Raw genomic sequence first — 25,524 nt, forward strand, 5'->3', positions numbered from 1 at the left:
CGCATTATTAACTAAATTTGAGCATTAGTTATTCATCGAGTTTACCTTCTCAAAACTAAATCTTATTAATTTAATTTAAATGGTGATTCTATCGCAGTAGGTTGAATACTACGCAACACATGGCTACGCCAACGCAACGTGTTGCACCTTGAACAAGATATGAACGCTGACAGTGCACCTTGAAAGTCAACCACCCTGAGGCACCCTCCTTGCCAGCACATTGAACTGTTCCAAACTACATCTGAGACTGCTGTATGAGCATGTATAGGAAGCTGCTCTTTACTCTCTGTGCAGCTGGTCTTAGTATAAAACTATGGTGACTGATTGATTATGGGGTTTTCTGGCAGTAATATGACTGAATGAATTCATATAGAGATTAAGGGATTATTAAGAGGATATAGGCCCACAGTTTATATGTATATATATGTGTATATATATATATATATATATATATATATATATATATATATATATATATATATATATATGCACATCATATACAGTATATAATATATATATATATATATAAATAATATATATATATATATAATATGAATACACACATCATATATATATATATATATATATATATATATATATATATATATATATATATATATATATATATATATATATATATATATATATATGTAGGAGCTAGGTTGTGGAGTCTGGAATAGTGTACATTTGCAAATAGTACAGTGTGACTGATTGGAGAAAGAGAATTATTAAAGTCTAAAAGTGTTGACAAGAGAAGATCCCTGAGAATAATTGTGAGCAAGAGTAAAATTATGATGGTCAAATAAATGGAAACCAGTATATTGATGTAGTGATGCATTATGGAAGACGTTTACTCATTAAAGTATGTTATGAGTAAATATGATGCAAGACGTAAGATAAAAGAAGAGGCGACTATCACAATATGTGAAGCCATAAAGGTAACAGGACGTTTGCAAAATATTGATAAGATACTTGAATTGTTGATGGAAGTCAAGGTGGGAATGTAAAAAATGATCGTCGAGTCAAATCTTTTTAAAGAAGTAAAGTGAGGATGCTGAAAGGTTGGAGAAGAAAAGGGCAGATGCTGGGATAAACTGTTCTATAGCGTATGAGATGTATTATAAGTTCGAAAGTTAAGAAATGTAAGAATACAGAGGGGTAAAAATGTTAATGAAAGTAAAAGGTTGGTCTGAATGTTTTGCGAGTGTTTGATCATATGAAAATAGAGGGTGGTATGAATAGCTGAATATATAATCTGAAATAGGTATTATGCGTAAGAGGCTCTAATATCCAAATCACACTAACATTATTGCAGGGTAAACAGGTAAGTAGTACAGTGTAACATAGGGTTGATGTGCAGCATATTTTTTCAGCAGTTAGAGTAAGAGTGACACATTGCCAAGTCATTACAGCCTATATATATGTATATATATATATATATATATATATATATATATATATATATATATATATATATATATATATATTCAAATAAGCCATATATATTTTGATATATTAATGTCTGGATTCTCTTAACGACCTCGGGATCAGAGCCCCAGGCGAAATCTCACAAAGACAAGAGCTTGGCTCCGGCCGGGAATCGAACCCTGGTCGGCAAGCTTATATAGACAGTGACTAACCCATTCGTGGCGTATATTCAAATAAGCCATATATGTTTTGATATATTAATGTCTGGATTCTCTTAACGACCTCGGGATCAGAGCCCCAGGCGAAATCTCACAAAGACAAGAGCTTGGCTCCGGCCGGGAATCGAACCCTGGTCGGCAAGCTTATATAGACAGTGACTAACCCATTCGGCCACGAATGGGTTAGTCACTGTCTATATAAGCTTGCCGACCAGGGTTCGATTCCCGGCCGGAGCCAAGCTCTTGTCTTTGTGAGATTTCGCCTGGGGCTCTGATCCCGAGGTCGTTAAGAGAATCCAGACATTAATATATCAAAATATATATGGCTTATTTGAATATGAAAAACACGTAAAAATGTGCAAAATTTATCATATATATATATATATATATATATATATATATATATATATATATATATATATATATATATATATATATATATATATATATATATATATATATATATACTCACACACACACACACGTTAAGGTGGTGAAACCACCGTGATTAGCAAAGCTGTACTAGTTAGGGCCACAATGTTAGGTTGGTTTGCTGTGAGATATCAGACGGAAATCTCCCACTATCACCAATCCGCACTGGTAAAAACTGGCTAAACCTCAAACATCTATTGATATGTCTGAGGCCCTTGTCCTAGAAGTGACTAGAAACTGCTGCACTTTTTGTTGTTGTTGATATATATATATATACACACACACACACACACACACACACACACACATATATATATATATATATATATATATATATATATATATATATATATATATATATATATATATATATATCTCATCGCCACAATAGCTTCTTTCTCTACTCCCTGTCACTCTGTAGTTCTCACACATTGTAACGTCCCCTTTTTTAAATCCGAATAGAAGGAAACTACATAAAGTTACCTTTCTGTAGCCAAACTCTAAACAGCTTACGGAAAGTTCCCGTCGGGTGACACTGCCATTAAACTACGAACAGACAAGTTTAGTAAACCCAATGTGAATCTACTGCGCACCTGTCGAATTCAGATACATCCTTTTTGAGAAGACTATAACTGCCCGCGAATATATTGTACTTCGTCCTGTGGTGGACTAGCAATGGTTCATGATGATAATGATTATATGTATTTACACACACACACACACACACACACATATATATATATATATATATATATATATATATATATATATATATATATATATACATATATATATATATATATATATATATATATATATATATATATATATATATATATATATATATATATATATATATATATATATTTATATATATGTGTATATATACACACATATAATAAATTTATATATATATAATATTTTATATGCAGTATATATATATATGTATATATATATATTTATATATAAACTGTATATATAAATTTTCATATATATATACTGTATATATATTTATATATATATAAAGAGAGAGAGAGAGAGAGAGAGAGAGAGAGAGAGAGAGAGAGAGAGAGAGAGAGAGAGAGAGAGAGAGAGAGAGAGAGAGAGAAAATGTGTCTGTGTTTTTGCAATTCTATTAATTGTGGATTGGTTTTTCCTGGTAGCCAATCCTGGCGATAATCCCGACAAAAGGAAATTGGATTATTGAGTGTATGTTTTTTTTTTATTTATTTTTTCTGTCAAATAGAGAGAGTCACAAGTACACAAGAAGCTAAAATTTCAAATTCAAACTGGAAAATGAAATGGCCGACAGTATAACATATCTATAAATGCTCAAATACAGTAACTATTTAATTCAAACCAAAATAAAGAAAGAAAAAGGGAAGCTTCTATATTGAGGACGTCACCTAGAGGTTTCAATTAATCATTCACCTGTGGGGTCAAGGATGAACGTTATAATAAAAACAGGACGAGTGAAGCTCAAAGACTAGTTCGGTTTTGTAAAGCCGTAGCCATAAATTTCTAAAAAGGAAAAGAAACAAATGGAAATTGTGCACAAGAAAAGGAATAGACGAGAAAACTCCCAAAGGGGGTTATGAAGAAATCGTAGAAACTGGGGTGACACAACACGAGAGTTCTGGTTTCGAAAGAAGGATGGAAATAGACTGACTTTTACTTCTGTGAAAAATCATTGTGGTGGAATAAACAATTATATTTTTCTTCACAGTCGCTAAATTAAATTTTCTGTACGTTAGAAACTTTGTTCTTCTATTCTTAATGTCTAACGCTTGAACAAATAGTGGTACCATTATTTGCAATCAATCAAACTTCTCTTATGATGGTGGTATAAATAGATATCAGGATTAATAAAAATCCCTTTTCAAATAATATAAATTGTTAGATTTTATGAAAAAGAATGCGTTTAGCGCTCCAGGAATTATGCTACATAAATGAAACAAATTGTAAACTGCGGTCTTTTGATAGTAACTGAACTTGAATATCTTGGTCAGTATTTTAAACCTAGACACTACCACTCTGAATTTCAAAAGCAAAATTTTCAAAGAAAATAGCAAAGGTTGCTAATGAAATTCCAGAAAAAAAGTATTGGAATAATCATACAACTTTCCATACTAAAGAAATGATGAAAAAAATATAACGTACACGTACCATGCATACATTTCTCACGAAATCAATAGCAAAGATGGCCTTATATTACGAGAAAATAATGTTCCAAAACCCAATTGCTGTGGATTGTAACGCTTAGCTTTATTCCCACAAATCTTTATATATTTTTCGTTGCAAAATACAGTGGTGGAGTTAAAAAGTAACTGTCATTTAAACTACTATTTCATACATTTTTTTTTCCAATTTAATTTCCACATCTGCAACATGACTCAATACGACCACATTTCCATATCAATAAGTAAAAACTTACATGATATACAAAAACATTCAAATGCCTATATGAAAGATAATGAATAAAAAAATGTTACAATCAATATTTCAAAACGTTAAAAGCCATATTGTAGCATACTCTCCCATTCGTTACTTTAAAAGAGAGAGAGAGAGAGAGAGAGAGAGAGAGAGAGAGAGAGAGAGAGAGAGAGAGAGAGAGAGAGAGAGAGAGAGAAACGAGTGGGTCGGCCTGCTTTTCTAACTTTAGCTAAGCAAGGGACAGTGGTTCGTTTATCTACAACAAATAATGAAGAAATTGAAAATGTTCTGAATGAACTGTCATAATAAATTCTGATACTTGACTATATTGCACAAAAATACTCGAGCCTTTAAAGCATTCTGTGCCAAAATATCAAAAGGAAGATACAAATGATATATAAAAAGATATCCAAGAAAATCTAAGCGACGATACGTTTGGAATGTATAATAGAAATGAATGCTACTGTACTAACCGTGTGTCACACGATAGTACATAGTAACGACATTTCTCTTTTTGTATACTGTATATTATCCTTTGTATCTTCGCTCTTCCCTCGCACTGACAGCGACCTGTATCAACCTGTCTGTTTTTCTTACCGTTAACTGTTAACAGAACCGGTTGCCGGTTGGACATGAAATAGCCCGTTATATTTTATGACGTTCTTGCCCAGACTTGAAGCATATATAAACTGGATGTTCTGTAATAAAGTTACTCAGTTGCTTTCATCCCGCTTTTGAGTCACAATCTACTCTTGGCTCGTCACACTACCAACATTGTAGTTGGAGGTACTATCTAGACAAAACTACTTTAGGAAGTACAAATGGCATGGGATTCCAATACACTACTGTTTCCCTATGTAAGGGGCCAACTGTGGGTTTGCTGTGTGTATTTAGGGAAAGAAATACCTATTGATTATGGAAGACGGCTACTATCATTGGCTCTCATTCAGAGCCAATCTTCTGGAGTACAGATATTATTATTATTATTATTAAATGCTAAGCTACAACCCTAGTTGGAAGAGCAGGATGCTATAAGCCCAGGGGCCCCAACAGGGAAAATAGCCCAGTGAGGAAAGGAAATAAGGAAATAAGGAAAAATAGAACATTTTAGGAATAGTAACAATATTAAAATAAATATTTCCCATTTAAACTATAAAAACTTTAACAGAACAAGAGGAAGAGAAACTAGATAGAAAAGTGTGCCCAAGTGTACCCTCAAGCAAGAGAACTCTAACCCAAGGCAGTGTAAGACCATGGTACAGAGGCTATGGCACTACCCAAGAATAGAGAACAATGGTTTAATTTTGGAGTGTCCTTCTCCTAGAAGAGCTGCTTACCATAGCTAAAGAGTCTCTTCTACCCTTACCAAGAGGAAAGTAGCCACTGAACAATTACAGTGCAGTAGTTAACCCCTTGGGTGAAGAAGAATTGTTTGGCAATCTCAGTGTTGTCAGGTGTATGAGGACAGAGGAGAATCTGTAAAGGATAGGCCAGACTATTCGGTGTCTGTGTAGGCAAAGGGAAAGAACCGTAACCAGAGAGAAGGGTCCTATGTAGTACTGTCTGGCCAGTCAAAGGACCCCATAACTCTCTAGCGGTAGTATCTCAACGGGCGGCTGGTGCCTAGGCCAACCTACTACCTATACTATATTGTATAGTAGGCATTCCTCGAGGAGATGAATACCTACAGTCAATTCTTTTTAATGAGGCAGATTTGCTACGACTCGCAGGGGTGCCCATTTAGCTCGGAAAAGTTTCCTGATCGCTGATTGGTTGGACAAGATATTTCTAACCAATCAGATAGTAGGAAACTTTTTCCGAGCTAAAAGGGCACTGCTGCTAGTGGGTGCAAATGCGCCCCATTAAAAGTAATTTAGTATAGTAGAGGGTTGTGGCCCCATTGTGTGATAGCCACCCAATGGCAGTGGAGATTTGTCTTGTTTCAATGAATCATTACATAAAAAGAGAGAGAGAGAGAGAGAGAGAGAGAGAGAGATAGAGAGAGAGAGAGAGAGAGAGAGAGAGAGAGAGAGATACCAAGTGTTAGTATTATAAATGTGCAGGAAGTGATTATCAAGAAGAAATGTATGGTATTTAATTTGTTTAACAAAATAAACTTGATGCTCTGGAAATGGCTCCATCTGCAAGACTGGAAATCTGAAAGGTATAGAAATAAGTTTTAGAAAGAGTAGTGCTTTGGAGTTTAGATGCCTCTGTGCAAATAACAGAAAATATGTTAGTTTAAGGATTGTATAAGTGAATATGATAGCGGTGAGAGGAACACTAGTGGCAGTAGATATATATTGTCAAAAATTGCAAATTAAAGATTGTGAAAGAGAATAATTTTTGGTAAGAGTTTGAATATGCGTCCTGAGTATACAGACCATGAAAGGATAGTTGTGGTAAGTAACGTCAAGGCAAAGCTAGGTAACGAACAAAATAAATTAATTTGTTTGTAGACATGGAGTTCCTAGATTATACGAAAAAGTAAAGGATGCTGAAATGTATTAGCAAAGAAATTTGATAACTGAAAATCCATGGTTTATAAAATATGCATTGGAAAGAAAAAGGAATAGGAAAATTTACGCTATTGGGAAAATAAGTGCTAATGGAGGTATATTTGATCATTATTTGATTGAAGCATATATAAAGATACATATGAAATTATATGAAATAGAGAAAATGAAAGTTGAAATGGGGCTTTAAATATATTCAAGGCAAATTAGGTGTTAAAAAAAAGAAGAAAAAAAAGTGTATAACGATAAAGATCAAAACATGATATTGAAAATATAATTAATGTTTCAATTTATAGGACATTCACGAATCACTCACACAAGCAGTTTCATAGGATTATTCGTTCATCTGTATTATTCGTAATTCAAAATAACGCCAACCATATTTTTAAAACGTAAGCACACTTAAATTGTTTTCATCGAATATCCTTATATATATATATATATATATATATATATATATATATATATATATATATATATATATATATATATATATATATATATATATATATAAAGACGGTGCCTTATGCATTTGATAAAGAAAAAAAAATAAAACTTTTCATATCATTTTCAACGTATATAATCCACGATTGTAATCAGTTACTTGTTTCCTTTCCTACTGGGCTATTTTTCCTGTTAGGGAGCCTGCTTTTCCAACTAGGGTTGTAGCTTACCAAGTAGTAATAATAATAATAATAATAATAATAATAATAATAATAATAATAATAATAAATAATAATAATAATAAAGACAAAATCTGATTGTAACGATTTTTTCGGTTAGTCTGGCATCAACATTTATATCTGCAATGGAAGGCATTAAGCTAGGACTAAAAACAATCGGAGGCAGAGGAATCTCTCGTTTTTTTATGATACCAAATTTTCAATGAGGGACAAGAATTTCAAGTCTACTTCCTGTTACTTTTCCCCAAGTTCAGTTGTTTCCAACTTGATTTACGCTGCCTGTTTCATTCATTTTCAACATAACACACGTATTTCGTATGTTGCAAAAGGTAACTTGCTTAGTATGATAAAACACGCAATACTCACTTTCGACTAATGCCATTCTCCAATAACCCTTTCAGTGCTAAAGGACTCCTCTTCCACCATAAGTTTGAATTCCATAGAATACTTTCCATCATTATATCTTATTTTTTACTTATACAATCTTTTGTATCTTTTGTAATCTTATACATTAATTCTATAACTGCAGCCAATATTACGATACTACATCTACTCAAACGTAGATTAATAAGTGTATTTATCAATTAATATTCTTTTTAGAATATCGTGAATCCTTACACACTCATTCGCCAACTTGTTTGTAAGAGAGTGGGAATCTTTGTTATAGAAGACACGTTGTCTATGACAACTAAAGGTTTACGTGATGGAAGAGATTAGTTTTAAGATTAAGGAGATGAGACATAGATTGGTTTAAGGCAAAATCGAGTCTGAAACAAGGGTGTGTAATTTATTCATGGCTGTTGGGTATCTTTATGGATGGAGAGTTGCTAAGAGTAAAAATAACATTTCATTATATAGAAATTGAATAAAATAGTAAAAATGTGTTCGCAATAATAGAATTGAATTTAAAGTGAGGAAGGGTAAGATTATTAGAGATAAATAGAAACAAAGACGAAAAGGCTATGATTGTTTATATTGATGGTGGATGATTGAAACATTCATTGAAGTAGGTATTTGGTAATAAATATATTGGATACCAGAATGATGAGAGATAATGGAATTCACATAATAAATGAAGAAATAAATTTTAACAGAATGATGGAAAAAGATTGGAAAGAGACCTAAACTATAAATAAACACGTACATGACTACAGGAAGTCAGTTAAATATTTGGAATGGAAATGCGTGTTATCAGCACTATCTACTCAGTAAGTGTAGAATATGTGCTATGGAATATTGATTTTTTGGGTTAAATCTCATGGCCACATGAATGTTTTAATGTTAGTAATACATTATGAATAATTCCTCGTACTATTGTTTTTCTCTATATAATGCATCAAAGTTAAAGAGATAACCTGGATCTATTTCGTAGTCCAGTATTTTGGTTCCTGCAACTACTAACTTCATTGACAGGCATAAGGCTAGTTTCTCTGAGATACATTGACGTCATCAACACAGGTTTTGGGGTTATTCTAATATACAATATTTTGTCTCATATTTCTCATTTGCGCTAGTATAAATACATTACGATGGTCTTCTAGTTCTTGCCTAGATGGGGGGGGGGGAGAGGAGGGCAACGTTTCTGTTGAGGTAATATATAATGGTTTTCACATCCGTAAAAATACCAGTTGAATGGAATATTGGCAACTGATGTCTCTTGAAATTCAATAATTTAGTATGGGCTTTCATTTTTCTGCCTGCAGAAGTAGTTTTACCTAGATATTATTATTGTCCTCTTCACTTGTCTGCACTAAGGGTTGATTTTCTTAATGACTCCCCCAAAAACATGCTATTGGGAAAGCTGTTCCACAATTTACTGGGTAACGCTTTCAAATTCTTTGTGGGCAAGTAGATACACAGTAGGTTTATTAAACTCGTCTGCTCGTAGTTTAAGGGCAGTGTCGCCCGACAGGAACTTTCCGTAAGCTGTTTCGAGTTTTGCTATGGAAAGGTAACTTTATCTCGTTCCCCTTATTCGGATTTAAAAAAATGGCACGTAGCAACATGCGAGACCTAAAGAGTGAGAAGTAGAGAAAGAAGCTAAATTATTATGAAAATGAAAATATATATAACAACAAGTGCAGAGGTTTCTAGTCACCTCCAGGACAAGGGCCTTAGACATGTCTGAGGTTTGGGCAGTTTTCATCACCACGTTGGCCAGTGCGGATTGGTGATAGTGGGAGATTTCCGTGGGATCTCTCACAGCACAGCAAACGAAATTGATACTGGTAAGGGTAGAAGAGACTCTTTAGCTATGGTAAGCAGCTGTTCTAGGAGAGAGACACTCCAAAATCAAACCATTGTTCTCTAGTCTTGGGTAGTGTCACAACCTCTCTACCATGGTCTTCCACTATCTTGGGTTAGAGTTCTCCTGTTTGAGGGTACACTCGGGCACATTATTCGATCTAATTTATCTTCCTCTTGTTAGGTTAAAGTTTTTATAGTTTAGATAGGAATTATTTATTTTAATGTTGTTAATGATCTCAAAATATTCTATTTTTCCTTGTTTCCTTTCCTCACTGGGCTATTTTTCCTGTTGGGTCTCCTGAGCTTATAGCACCCCGGTTTTCTAACTAGGGTTGTAGCTTAACAATTAATAATAATTATAAAAATAATTAAGACATGTAATTAGTCTTCAGCTTTTCAAATATGAATAAAAGCTTTCCCTAACACCATAGGATACTTAGTTTCCAGGCTGCTGAATGAAGTCAGAAAATCTTTATGCCACCAAGAAAGAATTAAAAAGAATACCGTTAAATTTACTGCTCCGAGAGCATTAAACTTAACCTGTCAACTAGAAAACCTCCTCCCCAAAGCATTCAGAAGTGTGGGACCATGATATAACTACAGTACAGTACGATGTAGTGCCCATCCATAAAAAGTTGAAGGAAGAATAACCGAAGATGCAGCCCTATTCTATAGCTGGACTATAGATTCTGTTGAAAGTTACCAAGGAGGAGTATTGAGCAAAGTATTAATACAAAATAATGCTACTATTAAGAATTCAATGTCGGTATCAAGGACCTTAGCGGTCAGGATGCCAGATAACTCATAATTAATCAATTAAGAATTAGATGAAAAAAAAAAATGGAAAACTGACGAGACTAAACAGAGACAATTTGAAGTTGGTCCATCAAAGGCATGGCTTCGTCAACATCAATGGGATCAACAGACCTATCTTCTGTTAAAGATACACACACACACACACCCTAGAACCATTCATCCCCTCCCACTACATTATTGCCTTTTCAATGGAATTCATCTAACCCTTTTACAGCCAAAGCATTAATGGCATCACAGCATACTTCCCTCAAGAGAAAGTTGCCCCTCATAAAATGGATAAGAAGATTAAAGTTCCTTTATGTAAGCAAAACAGTAAGCAAAATTGAGCAGTGTCTGTTGTTATTCTATGAACTGCTAATATGCTTACAAGTAAAGTGCACAAAGTAGCTGATGTTAAGACAGCCTTCTTAAAAGGAGGATGCATCATGATCTATGCAGTTGTCTTGTATTATCTCTGAAAGTATCAACAAATAGCGGAACCGGGCTAATTTTGGGAATAAACGGAATCACTTATTTCATTCTCCTACCCTGCCCTTTTCAATCATCTTGCTTATTACCCTGACCCATGCAAGGTCACCCTGCTGTCCACATGAACCATCCTTGAATTTTGTCTGGTTTACACCACACAATTAGGCATCTTTAATTGATATTTTCATCCAACTATGTTCTACTCTTGCTTATGTCTCCATTAAATTAAAGCCTTTTCCAATTTAAAAATTGAAACATTTAACTTATAACAGATGTATCTTTAGCCCCTTCTTTTCCTCACTCGGCGTCAATGACCTTAGATGTCAGGATACCAGAAAACTCTCAATCTCTCTATCAATCTTTTCATCACAACTTCCTACATGTTACTCTTCTAACTACTCTATATTGAGATAGAAATATAACTTGCTGTTTTCCTCATCCACTTCTCTTTCCCAAATACAGTTTAGAAAGTTATTCTTTCAAAATCATATATTTCGAAAAACAAATCCCCTTCTGGAACAGTTCAACAAGACTCGCCACTGATTCAATTCAAATGTACCGAGTGTTCTATCGCTTTCTCCCTCACTTACATTCACTTTTATATCACCAAACAAATGTCCTCTTTTCCCAACAACAAAGTCATCTTTGCATAAATTCAGTCTCCCAGAGGCTTTCTCTGGCTTTAACAGTCTTTTCAAGTCCTAGAACAATATCATCATTGAACTAATGTAGTTATCTCTCTCTCTCTCTCTCTCTCTCTCTCTCTCTCTCTCTCTCTCTCTCTCTCTCTCTCTCTCTCTCTCTCTCTCTCTCACAATGTTTTACAAAAAAAATCAATTTGAATATATAAAACACTACAAAACCTTTTTTTTGTAATTTGTAATTTGAGGATATGGACGAACTTGTAATTTCCCTACGAGAGTAAAATGTGAAACTTATAAATTTGTCATTCATTTCTCAGAGGGTCGTTTGGAAACATATCTCTCTGTTGCTTCGGCAATCCAATAAGGATGGGAACGAGCTTTCCTGGAAATACAGACTCTTCAGCTGAGTATTGAGGGTTAATTGAATGAGTTTCCTTCCCAGACGAGTTTGTGTCTCGGGTAGTGCGTTGGTGATATTGTCAATGGAAAACAAAAGATTTTTATTAATAAAATGCTTCGACCATATTGTGATTGTTATTACGTTCCCTCTTCCGAAGAATGGTTATGTTTCAGTATTAATTAACAGTTAGGTTTCGATGTTTCGTGGAAGAATTTTTAAATGAAAATATGAAGGTGGATCTTCTCCGTGAATATGTTGTATTTATCATTATTAGTTAATATTATTTGATGAATAACGTACAAGAGTATTAAATTATATACAGAATAAAACAGCCGTAAAAAAGTAGATTATAAAAGATATAATAGTTTAAAATCCTAACAGTCTTCAGCTGTTCGAAAACTCTTTTTCATCTGCAGAGAGGAGCGAATATTCAAAATAATATTTCGGGTACGTTTTGCAAGGGGAGGTCTATTCATCGAAGGGAAAAGCGAATTTACCAAAAAGAAAAGAAAAAGAAAAAGAAAAACAATTTACTTGTATCCATCTCTTTTATATGAAGAAGAAAATACGAGTTTCCGAAAATGGTATAACTTTGCTGTATCTTCTTTCGCCAAAAAGTAAGCTTCCTCTAAGATACCCATTGCTATTATCGTTACTTCTTCCAGTCCATTTATTCTTATAAACATGAAAAGAAGACTTATAGTTAGGATCGACCCAAACTTCCTTTCCTTGTTTCTAGTCTGGTTCTTTTCCTTAGGGTTGAGGTGGTCGATGAGGCATCTAGTCTGGTTCTTTTCCTTAGGGTTGAGGCGGTCGATGAGGCATCTAGTCTGGTTCTTTTCCTTAGGGTTGAGGTGGTCGATGAGGCATCTAGTCTGGTTCTTTTCCTTAGGGTTGAGGTGGTCGATGAGGCAAAGTCCCTGACTGGTGAACGCCAGACTGGGGTTCGAGTTCCGCTCAAAACTGGTTAGTTTCTTTGGACGCTGCAACCTCACTATCCTTGTGAACTAAGGATGGAGGGTTTGCGGGAGCCTACAGGTCTATCTGCTGAGTCATCAGCAGCTATTGCCTGGCCCTCCTTGGTCATGGCATGAGTGGAGAGGGGCTAGGAATTGTCCTAGTCAATATGGCCATGTCACTGCCCCTTTCCTCTGCCATTCATGAGCGGTATTTAAACCTTTACGGTTCTTCCTAAGTCCTCTATCAATCTCGATTTTGAATTTCAGTCTCTGACAAACATTCACCATAAATTTTTTATCAATGTTGATAAATAGCTTGGAAATTTAATGTACCATAAGAATATTGCTTCAAAAGCCTGTAAAGCTGTCTTATATTTTGAATTTAATTGCATAAACGTCACGGTTATCGTTAAACCTAGGTATAATATTGGTAGGTTGTTCAGATCCACAATATTTTAGTATCTATAATCATGAGTGTCATTTTATTAATAAATTTACGTGGAAAAAAAGGGGGCCAATCAAGTGCAAGATGTTTGAACGTCTTGGGAGATCTATTAAGATTTATAGGTCGCGAATAATCATAAAGTAGTAACCATTGTTCTCTGCCTATATTTATTTGGGTCTCTCTCCAATTGAGCATCTACCGTGAAGTTGCCTATAGTAGAGTATCTACTTTTTTAACAAATAAAACATTCTCTCAGTAACAACGAAAGGTCCAGAGATATTTCATTTTTACTTTCATTTGTGTGTGTCTATGTATGCAATAGTGTTTTCATTTTGAAGGTGTTTATTAGTTTGATTTTGTTTTCTATTCTATATTTAATCTTTTGCTTATCGATTTAAATGTCATTAATTTTAAATATGTTTTAATTTTGGTTATTCCTCTCGTACAGTTATATTTTACGTCCTGTAATTCCTATAGCAGCCCTTGGGCTCTTAATATTCACCTTTTCTCCCTAGATTTGTAAACTACCTTATAATAATAATAATAGTAAAAAAAAAAAAAAAAAAAAAAAAAATAATAATAATAATAATAATAATGATAACAACGCCTCGCAACCAAGGAAACGAAAATGTAAGTACTTATTGTGGAAGATCAAACGAATTTGTATTACTAACAACTACTATGGATATGTGACGTAACCGTATTCAATTCCATCCTAAATTTCTATTTGGATGGCCACGCACATAAACGTAATCATAGTATCAAATTTTGCTAAAAGATACAAAACATGAAAAGAAATCTGGAATCTTTTCCTTTTCCAATTTTCTTTTGATGAGAAGAAATGTGACGTATCCAGGTGTTCCAAAAGTCACCAATCAGAAAGCTCTTTTGTCAAAAGCGTCGAACGTTCACCTTTCATTCAACCTAAGATTTTTTTTTTTCTTCATAACTTCCCAAGTTTACTATATATCTATAAAGCTGAAATAATCACTATACTCTTTAAGGGACGGTAAAGAAGGTAATACTTTCTACATTTTCTTGTTTACAAATTATACTTAATTTTAAAATTATATCACTTTTGCTATTCTGTATATAAAATATTGCTACATGATTCTGTAAATGTAATTAATTCTACGCATGCGTAAAGAATTATAATGAAGGTATATAAAAAAAATCACCTTAAAAATTGTTTATGAATCTTTTCTCCTTTTTAGAACATATTTATGTAATGTTGATATCGACAATAAAAACATTTCGTAACGGGCAAGTTCTTCGTTCCTTTGAAGTAATTAAGAATACCAGTCTTAACTGTTGATAAGTAATTAAGTAACAAATTCCAGTACTTACGGCAAAGTAATACTTGTCACTTTACGGTTAAAAAAATGGTACGTTATAAGATTTAAGAATAACCCGAGTTTCGATCAGGGTAATTATCTGTATCTGCAAATAGAATTAATTAAAAAAAGTCAGATTCCTGTGAAAGTTAGACTACCTGCTAAAGGCTATGTCGTGATTATAGTCGAAGGATTCTAGTCTAATTAAATCAACGAGCTCCTCGGTAATACAATCCCCATCGAGATAAGAAGAAAGACACTAAAAAAATTCTTGTTAAGTTTTCCGGAAAGGTCAAATTAATCGGGTTTGTCTAATCATCGAGGTAAAATGTTATACAATTTTGAAGTTTATTGAAAACCATTTACATGATCATAATATAGATTTGCTTGTCTCGTTATGTTATCTCGATTAATATAGGTTTAACTTGCAGATTACTTCTACGAGTACTAAGGATTTTCTTCCCAACTCAAATTTTTAATTAGGAATTTGTAGTAAAGCATAAAAAGAGGCCTTCTTTAAAATACCCCAACAAAGTGATGGTAAAAGCTCTCGATAAAGGGCAGCAATCTTTTCACAAGCGCAAACAAGTCAATAAACAAGGTTGGTCAAACAACTGAAATTCCACAACTGGATAACATTTAAAGGTTGAGTCAGATAACTATTATTTCTAGCCACCCCAACCTCAATGGAAAGGCTTTACTAGATACTGGATAAAATAGAGGTTCTAAGGACATCAGATTAAACAAAATCCTACTTCTCGACTGTGACAAATGCTACAAAAGTCTTACAGAAAAATTATATTGACAGGGAATAATTACGAATAAGAGCTGTGTATGATATGGTCATAAGAACTTGGCTGGCTTCAGTCATGATAGTGTAAGTCACTGGATTGGCTGATTTTTTTTTCACATATACTTCATATATAGAAGCAAGCAGACACGCATGATCTCCCTCCAGGACTTTAGGATTCAGATTTATTTGATAAAATTCTTCTTCGACCAACATGAAAAAAATACACACACACACACACACACACACACACACACATATATATATATATATATATATATATATATATATATATATATATATATATATATAAACAATGTATATACATGCATATAGATATATACATATATTTAATGCATACACAATGTCTCAACGGCGTTCAAAAATCCAAGATAGCTTCTCTAACAGATAGTCCTGCCAATGGTTTTCAGGATAACAGCAGAAATACATTTACTTTTCTCCATTTATTGTTTCGTGTCAACATGTGTTTCGGATTACTTCGTGACCCTCCTTCAGGATTGCATTGAGTTTTGAAACTAAACTTTAATAAAAAGAGACTATGGTGGTGAAAATTTGATTAAAAAATATTAAGATATTCCAAGATAATTCAAAGAAATTGATATATGAAAACTTTAGATTCTTTGAAATATAAATACGAAAATTTAAAAACAATTTTCAAAACCATAGATGTTTATTCCTGTGCCATACCAATAACAAACTAAACACCATATTTCTTGTAACTACTTTTAATATTCATTGATTGGTCAGTCAAGGTTATTCTAGCTAAATAATATTTTTTTTTATGAAAAATACGAATAAAACCTTACATATTGCTTATGCAAGAGATGAATTATAATCAGGCATATTCAATAGAGCGTTGGGAAACGGAAAAAGAAAAACTTCTGGATAAAATGTAACGCCCGAGATATTGCCTCTTGCATAAAACTCGCGGCGAAATATCACAAAGAATTAAATTTAGCCGAAAGGAAAGCCTGCAATCCTCAGAAAGGTTAAAAGGAAAAACAATATTTTTCTTGCAAACTTTGCAATGTTTGTGTGATTTTTTTTCTGAATCTGCCTAGAAATATTAAGTGTAAAATGTCCAAAGACTACATTATCTTATATTCCCAACAAACCTTCATATTATTGAAATCCATGTGTGTATACATAATTTTATATTGGAACATGAAATATTAATATTTAATTGTTTTGTCAATATCAACATATTTTGGTTATTTTATTAACAATAAAAAACGACAAATTTCAATATTCGCTTTTTATGTTTTTTTATGAGTCTGTACATATATAATAGAGCTGGGGATGTCATACAAAACTTCATCATGAAATTGCTTTTTCATTTGATATTTAAACAAGAGATAATTGTTGAACACTTTGTTCGTATTAAAATACTAGAACGGACATGAATTTTTGATACATAATCACTTTTATTCAGGAGTAACAATACACCAGATTATATATATATATATATATATATATATATATATATATATATATATATATATATATATATATATATATATATATATACATATATATACATATACATACACACACACACATACATATATATATATATATATATATATATATATATATATATATATATATATATATATATATATATATATATATATATTTATATATGCATATATATGTATATATATATTTACACATATATACATATATATATATATATATATATATATATATATATATATATATATTTATATATACATATATATATATATATATATATATATATATATATATATATATATATATATAAAAGTGGATATTCAACAACTTACCATATGCAACATTACCAAATAAAAGTCACTTACCCTTGGAGTTATGACGTAAAAGGGAAGAGTGTAATTGTGATAGATTAGCATTTACTATCAGGTCGTCAAAGCAATAATGATTAAATAGCACTAAAAAAAATTGATAGACCAAAAAATTCACGACAGTGTATTACAAAGTTACAAACACCCCAATACGATTTAGAAAAAAAAAAAAAAAAAAAAAAACTACCTATTTAATCCGACAATGTGGATCTATATATTGGTTTAAAGAAAAATCAAGAACAGAACCATGATTAAAGTCATAATAACAGTTAGAAATTACGGGGTTGTTAAACAGTTAGTTTGCAACTATTGCAAACACCTGACAACACTGTGATTACTAGACAATTCTTCTTCACCCAAGGGGTTAACTACTGCACTGTAATTGTTCAGTGGCTACTTTCCTCTTGGTAAGGGTAGAAGAGACTCTTTAGCTATGGTAAGCAGCTCTTCTAGGAGAAGGACACTCCAAAATTCAAACCATTGTTCTCTATTCCTGGGTAGTGCCATAGCCTCTGTACCATGGTCTTACACTGCCTTGGGTTAGAGTTCTCTTGCTTGAGGGTACACTTGGGCACACTTTTGTATCTAGTTTCTCTTCCTCTTGTTCTGTTAAAGTTTTTATATTTTAAATAGGAAATATTTATTTTAATATTGTTACTATTCCTAAAATGTTCTATTTTTCCTTATCTCCTTATTTCCTTATTTCCTTTCCTCACTGGGCTATTTTCCCTGTTGGGGGCCCTGGGCTTATAGCATCCTGCTTTTCCAACTAGGGTTGTAGCTTAGCATTTAATAATAATAATAATAATATTGCAAAAAGTGCCTACTAATATATACATATAAAACATCCCAATAATAATTATTAGATTCGTGAAAAAAATGAATAACAGGTAATCAATAAAAATAACTAGAAATGTTTTATGGAAGTGAGCCAGGAAAAAAGGTTGTCTATTCCCCTTTCTCAAATGTCGTTTCCATCGAGCATCTGGACCTGCTATGAATGAATTATTCCGTTAGCTGAATATGCCATTTTCAAGTGACTCCATGGGGCACTGGGTTCCATTAAGAAAAGAAAAAGGAAATTTTGGTCATAATTGAAGTTGGGTGTACACTGAAGCATAAAAATGCGGGGAATATTTCATTATATAGAGACAATTCCTTGTGATTAAATAATAATAATGAATTATGAACGAGGAAAATATGTGAGAGAGAAACCTTTGGAACACAAAATAAAACTAGAATTGGGAGAAGCTCCCTACTTCCCCAAAACCGAATACAAGAACGCCGTAATTAGAATATCGTATTGTGTAAAACCTTGTTTTTATTTATTTATTTTTTTTTTTTTTGCGCAATGTGACCATATTCCAGATGTTTGCATGCAATTAAAAAAATCTATTATTACATTTCATTAACTTGAGAAATAATTATTTAGGTGATTTTAATACGTCGCAGTGAGGTGAGAATCTATTGATTGACGTTACCTAGTCTGTCAGGAAAGGAGCGTCCTCCTAATCGGGTTTAAAATCCATTTCCAGGCATTACCTGTGTCTTGCGTTAAATTAAATGTTTTATTCCAAGCAATTGGCTGTTCCTATGACAGGCATGTCTAGACAGTGCCATATCCTACCTTCTTGGTGAATTAGTGAATTAAAATAGGAATGCAATTGGCTTTCATCTCTTTTATGTAAGAGAAAGGACTGAAAGTCGGAGAAACCAAGGTACAAAAATGTGGGAAAAAACTGAGGTGAAAAAATAAGTGTTTGGAGCAGATAGATATATCATTATTACTCGTATATGCGTGTATCGATGCGTATCTAATATACACTGCATATGTTTATCCCTTTGCCTATGATTATACTACATTATATTCGTTACCCATCGAACCGAATATTAACAGCTTTCGAGCGAGATAAAAAATGATATTTGATGCAATTTTTATTTGAGGAACACATTCGGAAAAAAAAAAATCTTCCTTGTGAATTAATGGCTCATCTTTGATTGCATAGTGATGTAATAAGATATGTAGGAGATGCAGTACACTTATTGCCGTCAGCTATGGCTTTACAGATAATAAGAATATAACCAATGTGGATTATATGTAGCAATTTTGAAAACAAACAACTTTTATCACTGAAATCAGATCCATGAAATATCACAGGGAACACAAATTTCATGAATACTATTCCCTCGTGACACTATATTACTAATTCAATTAAATGGTCATATGATAAAATCTATCGGAATACGACCACAACCTTTTTACTTTACGCTACAGCTTCAAAATTTTAACAGTACATTGCAAGAATTCAGATTTGCAAATATTATATTAAAATTTGAAACGTCATCGAGATAATATGGTGATTAGATTGTTCTATGCCACTCTGTATCAACAGTGTTTCACAGGTTGAAATTTTCTTATATTTCCTCTCATCCAGAAAGGCTACACCAATCTTTGAAGTATTGGTTCATTTCTGGAAATCAGAATGCTGTTCCTCCCTTTCCATTCTAAAAAACAATACAGCCTCTATTGTTAACTACTAACGGTGTATTTGGCTGTCCGTCACTTCCGCCACTTCTTAGGGGGCATGTCCTTCGCCACTCTTATAGACCACATGACCCTTATGCGCGTCTTCACTCGTCAGTTCGATGCTTGGTACACCCACCAACGCTAACATCTCACTGGCATTTCTGAATACAATTGTACCATTCATCACAACACTGGTAAACTGAATTCTGTGGCCGACACCCTCTGAAGAAACATGATGGCTGCTGTCCATCAGGAAATGGATTACAAGGGCTTGGCAGAACCCCAACAAAAGGACACCAAATTCCAATCCTGTAGAACATCTTACACCTCTCTTGTTGGTAAGACGTCGCCCTCAATGACTCCAGCACCAATCTTCTCTGTGATGCCAGTACTGGTATGTCAGGATTGGGTCCATGATTGTATTACATGGAAAACTTCGAAAGTGCATTGACACAAATTCGTGTGTGGGCACTTTTCATCAACCTCAGCGTTGTTTTGCCCATATTTACGTTCATGTGGTTAGTCACCTCCCCCACCACAAAGATATCGTTACCTTTTCAAAGTCATCAATCACTCCACTTACTGGCCTTACTAGCCTTACATTCCTGATGGATAACAACATTCGGCATCCAAGAGAACATTAATTCCAATAGTGGTACCGCTGTAATCACTTATTTGTGGACATATTTAGCGTATCTTCTCGGCATCACCCTACATCAGACTATCGCTTACTACACTGTAACCAGCTGAATGGTAGAACGTTCCCATTGTACCCTCAAAGCAGCTTTGATGTTCCACTGCAACAACTGCACCTGGTTTCCACAACTTCCCTGGTTCCAGTTCGAACTGATAACCACTCCCAAGAACAACACCTGGATGTCTCAGTGGCTGAAATGGTATATGGCGACCCACTGGTTGTCCCTGCAAAATTTTAGTGTCAGCCCCCTCCTTCTTCAATAATCTACAGTGCCTACATCACACCATGGGGAAATCTACCCCTGCCGTCAGACTTGCGAACCTTCAGCAAAGCAGCACATACTAAGGAACGTACACCTTGCAACACACATTCCTGTGCCCCCATATATGTGAATATTTCTCGTCATTCATCGCATTCCAAAAGCTTTCCTCCTCAACATTCGTGGAAAAGAGAATTGGATAACCATTGAAAGCCTAAAACCTGCGTATCTCCAGCAAAAAGACTCTAGGGCAGGTCGGTCTCTTTCAATTATGTGTCTTCTTCCGGGGGGAGGCATGCAATGCACGTGCAACAATCAAATCACATACAAATAAATAAGTATGCCCTATCTACGTGTTCTGCTACACCGCAACCCCCATCAGACTCCATGGCAAATAGCCACTGAAGTAACAATCTAATTACACTTTATCATTCTATTGTTATATTGCCTATTTCTATACCGATGTTAACCTTATTGACAAAAGCTGTTGAATATACTGAGCAATTGTCACCCTCATATGTGATCAGGCTTTGTAACTTCCTGCCGTCACCTGTTGGCCTAAATCGCATATCACCACTAAGAAAATCCAGATAATACAATACTTATTCTTAAACGTATACTACTCACTGCAAATACATTGGAACAAACCAAAGAACATAACTCCAATTCCGAATTTACTAATTCAACTAGGTGTGAATCAAAATATCAAGACCTATCATTCCGTTTGGAATGAGCATACATCTCCAAAGACTTGCCTAAAGTGCAACTAAGCTATGGCTGTAGAGTCACATTAAGGTGGTTGGTGGCCCGTCTTTCAATTACACAGTTTATTGTTTTTATCTGCAGGTTTTGAACATATAAACAATACTTGGTAGTTGACAAAGCAGAAAAACAATTATTATTTATCCTAAGGTTCCCAGAACTCAGTTTCTGCCTCAATTTACTCTGATGTTCATCAGAGTAAAAGACTTTTGCTGGCCACTGCCGACTTTGAATTAATTTCGCTTTTTTCTTAGAGAAAACATGTGGACCATTGTTTCTTTGAATGCTTTATTAAGTAAAGCATAATTCTAAGGAAGAACAACAGAATACACAAGACTCAATAAGCCTTCACACGCTAATGTCTGAAAATATACAGTACTTCACCTTCCTCTTATTGCTAATCATGGGAAGAACCTCATCCAGAACATTCTTAATAGTAAATACATTCAATTGCCCTACGTTTAGTGGAAGGAAAAAATAACTTAATAAATTTCTTCATTACAAAAATGTGTCTGTCAGTAATCCCAGGCATTTCTGCCAATGAATCTATATATATATATATATATATATATATATATATATATATATATATATATATATATATATATATATAATATATATATATATATATATATATATATATATATATATATATATATATATATATATATATACACACACACACACATATATACACACACACACATATATATATATATATATATATATATGTATGTATATATAAAACATCAATGTTTTTTTCACTAATTACATCGATTTAAGCAATATTCTTTTCAATGAAGCAGAAAATGAAAATACATATTTGTCACAAATATCCCATCATTAGGTTCTCTAAATTAACTTAAGTCGGGTCTGATTAGCGATGCATTGAAGCTCAGAGTAATTTGATTTTATGGATATTAGACAAAAATATACAAGTAAACATTCAAGTTTTTTTAAAGAGAAACCAAGGCGCATTATACTGTATGCATAATTCCTCCCATCCCGACAACCTTCCCCCCCCCCTCTCTCTCTCTCTCTCTCTCTCTCTCTCTCTCTCTCTCTCTCTCTCTCTCTCTCTCTCTCTCAATTTTGAACACTGACATACGCCACGAAACTTCGGCCTTACATTCTGTATGTTTTAAAAATGAAATTTCGGTTAAAAAAAAAATACTATAAACAGTCGTAACACCACTATCTATAACATGTACATACAGTATAACAGTAACGCTCATAAAACCAATGATTTATTAGTATCATCGTTTTTATGTCTATTTTTCATTACTGGGTTTGTAGGAAATTAATCATCTAATCTAAGTCTTCACCCGAGATATTTTGCATTTATAATAGGAACATTCTTATTTCTATTCGTCCTGTTTATTCCACATCTACAAATTTGCTGACTATGGTAATTATTCCTCCTTTCCTCTTAAGTCATATGCAAATAATCTCCATATTTTAGATCTGAGTACATTTTGCAGCAGCCTTACATAACATCTATCTTCAGCTTCTTCATTTGTTATGATCTCCACGCCAGACTCGACCCATGAACCTTATCATTATGCAGTTACACCTTTTTAGATGTCCATACTCCAACCTTAGCGACACGTAAATTTGTGTTCTGTTCGCTAGGGGGATAGTTTATATCAATCGAGAGTCAATCAATCTTATTCTACTTTTACACAGACAGATCCTACGCTTTCATGGCTTCTGTTACAGCACCTACTTTACAGTCAAGGTGCATCATCTTAAAGACTTGTCCTTCCACCAAATCAAGATGGTCCACCATCCTATTTTGATCTTCCTTTGGATATTAGGCATCTACAATTTCTTACAGCAAAAGATACGCAAGTTTCTTTTGCAAACTTCAACATCTCCTGTAGCATCCTATGTTACAGTTAACACACAACACCGGGTTTACCCCAAAACCTATTCCACAGTATTCACATTGATACTGCACCGGGTTTTTATAAAACCTCCCGTTTTCTTAATATCTCCATTTTCCTTGGAGATAAATCAATAAATAGACTTATATGTGTCTCAAAAGTGGTAATCACGCAGGCTATGGCCAGTGGGGTGTTACTGTTTGCCTAAACAATAGAAAAAAAAAAAAAGAAAAAACAGGTGACATTTGGTCTTTAATCAGACGGACGGACGTTACAGCAAAGGTTTACAGTACAATAGATCAACGAAAGGCTATGGAAATATTTTAGCAACATATGATAGGCATGAAATAAATAAGAGGAAGTGACGTCATTCTGTTTCTTGAGTAACACCTCATAAAACATATGCCATCTTACCCTCTTCTGATAATCTAGAGGTTACAGCCAGGCAACCTTTACATAAACCAAGAAGTTTGAATTGAGGGAAACAACCAATCTACACTTAAGATCATGACAACATAAGTAAAATAGCTTTGCTGTATTGCATCATTACATAAATACCTCCATAATTTATTTTCAATCCATAAGCTCAGATTTCCTCCTTAAATTTCTGCTGCACTTTATCATCACATCATCATCAAACGTCAACAGATTCTAAACAACCAATAAGAAAACCTGAATGACAGACAAAGAAGAAGAAGCATCAAAAGAGAAGACAGGAAAACTACTACAAAAAATAAAAGCCTACCGCCTCATCTTTCTCTTCTTTTCCCACTGACGTTGCCCTTCCAAAATCCTTTCCCCTTCCATAACTTCCTACACATTCCCTAAATCTTCAATTATAAACACTGAGCTCCTATCAAAATTGCTAGTACAGCAAACTAAAGACTGATCGCCATATTCTTTTAAGATTACTATTTTTACATGTTTGTATTCTGCATTTCTTAATATTCTATCTTTAATTGTCTTGTGCTTTAGATTTTATTTTCATTTCTCTGAGGTAGGGAGATATAATGGCAATACAATGAAAGGAACTCCTCATTTGCCGTTTATCACTGATATGTTAATCTTATTCACTTTTTTTAGCATATGCATATTGCAGTTCTGCATTTGAAAACAAAACATTCAAGAAGAAAGATGACTGGGTCAACATCATTCGAGGTCATGGATATTTTCTAATCCAGACTGGGACTTTCAGTCCATCCAAATATTTGGATTCAGTATTTGAAATCTCTGATCCAAGAGTCAATCAACTGGTCAATCAAAGGCTTCTCAATCGGAAAAAAAACTCAAAGCAAAAGATAGAATTTATGCACAAAAACGAGGTTTTCAATTTGATCTTATTTGAGTGTTGAGGTAATCAAGAACTAATTACAGCCATGTAGGCTTCATACTCGTAATACCCAAATAGGTCACGCATACGTCAATGCAATATTAATGTTGATTATTTCCTAATTAGGCTATTAATTAAATATCTACAATATCTATCTTCCTAATATTGACACAATGATAATCTTTGTATGCTTCATACCATTTTACCTTTGTATTGTGGTTTGTGAAGATTACTTAAAAAAAAAATAACGTGAGGCTAAAAATTTCGAAAACAGACGATATCTGTCAAATTGTGCAAATATCGAGTAAGATGCCAATTAACTGGAGAAGAATTATTTGCCACCAAGGTCTCTCAGGCTAATCAATTATTATTAGATAGGGAGCTA

This window comes from Palaemon carinicauda, chromosome 41 (assembly GCF_036898095.1).
Source record: "Palaemon carinicauda isolate YSFRI2023 chromosome 41, ASM3689809v2, whole genome shotgun sequence".
Classification (NCBI taxonomy): Eukaryota; Metazoa; Arthropoda; class Malacostraca; order Decapoda; family Palaemonidae; genus Palaemon; species Palaemon carinicauda.